The sequence below is a fragment of the Erpetoichthys calabaricus genome, chromosome 13 (genome assembly GCF_900747795.2).
Source record: "Erpetoichthys calabaricus chromosome 13, fErpCal1.3, whole genome shotgun sequence".
Classification (NCBI taxonomy): Eukaryota; Metazoa; Chordata; class Cladistia; order Polypteriformes; family Polypteridae; genus Erpetoichthys; species Erpetoichthys calabaricus.
Window position 1 is genome coordinate 83713497 of NC_041406.2, and position 3393 is coordinate 83716889.

Consider the following 3393-nt stretch of genomic DNA (forward strand, 5'->3'; position numbering starts at 1 on the left):
CCTCTTCATTGAGAAGAAACACTACTTTTCCCTGATGGCAACACAAATTAGACGATCTACAAGTCTCCGACTTAAAGTTTAAATCCAAACAATATATTCAATCTCTTTTCACTGTTCCGTTATTTCACAGAGTAATAGTTTCAGTTTTTTTGCACTAATGCGATCTTTACTATCATTTTTTTGAGACCTTCAAATTTTAGTACTTTCATTATCTCTAACCTCTTTACGACGTTCTACTTTGTCATCTACTCTTTGTCTTTTATTTCCAGCCCTGGGTGTGGTTAGATCTCTTGGCACAAAGTCTTGTCTCGTTGGACTTGAAAGTATCTCTCTGAAAAAGTCACAGCTCGTCCCAGGCTAAAAAGTCTTGTCTCAGGATTTTTTATTCTAATAGATAGATAGATAGATAGATAGATAGATAGATAGATAGATAGATAATCTATATACCTATATCTATATATGATAGATAGATAGATACCTCATCAGCAAGAGTGAAAGGAAAGGACTACGGGACGGTAGTGAGACCAGCTATGTTATATGGGTTGAAGACGGTGGCACTGACCAGAAAGCAGGAGACAGAGCTGGAGGTGGCAGAGTTAAATATGCTAAGATTGGCATTGGGTGTGACGAGGATGGACAGGATTAGACATGAGTACATTAGAGGGTCAGCTCAAGTTGGATGGTTGGGAGACAAAGTCAGAGAGGCGAGATTGTGTTGGTTTGAATATGTGCAGTGAAGAGATGCTGAGTATATTGGGAGAAGGATGCTAAGGATAGAGCTGCCAGGGAAGAGGAAAAGAGGAAGGCCAAAGAGAAGGTTTATGGATGTGCTGAGAGAGGACATGCAGGTGATGGGTGTAACAGAACAAAATAATGAGGACAGAAAAATATGGAACAAGATGATCCTCTGTGGCGACCCCTAACGGGAGCAGTCGAAAGAAGAAGATATAGTTACACACCTACTATTGTCTGAATGCACACTAGAATGACTGAAAAGAAAGGAAATTAAAAAGAAAGAAAATGTCTGACTTGGCAGTCCCAGTCCCAGTGACGTGCTTTGCAGGCGTATTGCTGTTGATATAAAGCAGCCCCCCGTTGCTTTTCTTCACACAATTCTGCTGAATTATTCGTTGGCTTAATGTCCTCAGTGTTACGGTGTCAGGGAGAGGATGTGCAGCATTATTCATGATGGCAATCACTTGTGTTTTAATTTCACATTTAAAAATGTCATTTTATGTTTTCAAAAACCATTTTTTGTGTAATATTTGATAAATATACAAGGTGTACTTTTGTATTTACCCATTCTATGAAAAACCTGCATATACCGTAATATTACATTCAAACAACATTCCTGTTTATAAATCCAAAGGTGTTCTCAGCAAAAGTGATCAGAAAGAAATTGTGCATGGAGTGACTGCAGGAGTTCATCCTCTCATGAGACACGAGGGGTCAAAGTTACTCCTTTTCACAATACTTAAAAAAAAAAAAAAATGGGGATCATCCTTTGCTTTTTCGAGGTTGCTGATCACGAATACAATAATATTTTTGATACTGGATTCTTTATTGGACAGTCAAAAATGTCCCATCGGTACTGATTGTGTCTTAGTGCGTCTAGCAGGGAATAATATCTGGCATAGCGCTACACGTTAGCCTCTTTGTGGTTCTGCTGCTCGCGTATGGGGATGCTGGTATACAATTTTAACAGATTTTTATTTTCATGGGAATTGTTACATTTGCATCAACGCAACGTATAACTGCCCATGATTGAATTTTGTTTCTTTCTATTAAATAAAACGATTTTTTTGAATGTTTGGCTCTGAGATTTGTTCATTGTCTTTGCAAAAGCTATTCTAATGGGAAAGTGTGAACTTTTTAATACGAATGGCATATCAAGATCTCCTTTGGTGTTTAATGTTATACCCTGAAGATGGACTACATTACCTTTCTTGGATACATCCTTCTTTCTCCAGTAATTCGTGTGGTGGAAGACCAGATGGTGGGAACAGTTGTAGATATTCTTCGGGATAGTGTAAGTTGATGTATTCATCTTCCGCAGTACAAACTGTTTCAGCATAGTCTATTGAAATTAACCAATTTGCTGTGTAACTGATTGTCATTTTTGGCGTTAATTCATTTGACTTCATCGTTTCTCAGTGCTAGAGGGCCATGGTCTTGTTTGAAAATGTTTGAGAGGAGGGCGTGACTTGAAAAAAGTCTCAAGGCAAAAGTCTTGTCTCGCGGGACTTGAAAAAATCTCTCTTCCAAAAAGTCTCGTCGTGTTGAAGGATTTTTTAATATAATAGATATACAGTATATGTATCTGTCAGATATATCTGTCACAAGGTGTGCAGGGACACTTTACATTCTGTGTGGCTTCCAGAACTGGAAAGGACTAGTAAATGTATGACTCGGAATGAGAAGCAGGTTTGAGGAAGCAGTCCACGATGTACATAATTAACTGTACTGTATATCCTTTTTTTTCTTGTTTGTCTAAAACTACATTTGTGCATCCTTTGAAACTACAGAAAATGTGTGACATGACATGAACAGACCACAACTGGACTGGAATGGAGCATAGATAGATAGATAGATAGATAGATAGATAGATAGATAGATAGATAGATAGATAGATACTTTATTAATCCCACTTAGTCTACCTGACCAAAAAATGTGTGTCAAGGACAACAAGACAGGACTTAAGTTCAGGGCTGAGAGAAAGGCAAAATGTCCTGGTTTCATCAATGTAGAGGGCTATGCTTTCACTACCATTTTCAATCCTGAGGATTTCTGCTGCCTTATGCAGACAGTGTGGTGGGTCAAGCCAGACCAGAAACTAAGACTGAGAGCCAGCAATTAAATGAAGCCTGGCAAGTTAAAGCAAACAATTTGTACAGGTGTCCCAACTTCTGTCAATTACTTAAAAACCCTCTGTCTGTCTTAGAGAACAAAAAACTGGAAAAAATGGAGGTGTTCTAAAACTTTGGACTAATCATGCATATGAACCACCTTTATTTGAGGACTGGAGGTCCACATGTTTGCTAACACATGAATAAATGTGTACGTTTTTCTATTGCCCGTTTTGGTGCTCTGTCTAATTGTCTGGGTTACAGAACATAAACGAAATGGAGAGGTGTTTAACTACAGTGACCAGGCTAGTAAGAATAAAAACATACAAAAGGCTATGGATAGAATTTGAGGCATTTGAGGATTTGAGCGGAGAACAGGGTCACCCTCGGACCCTACCATGACAAAACAGGGCATTAATGTGTTGTCTGAATAGGCTATGCCCACCATAATCATGTAATGTGTTAACAACACGTTAAACAAGAATTCTAACAAACGCTGCATAGAATGAAGGCTTAAATCAAGACCGCAAAAAAAATAAAATAAATA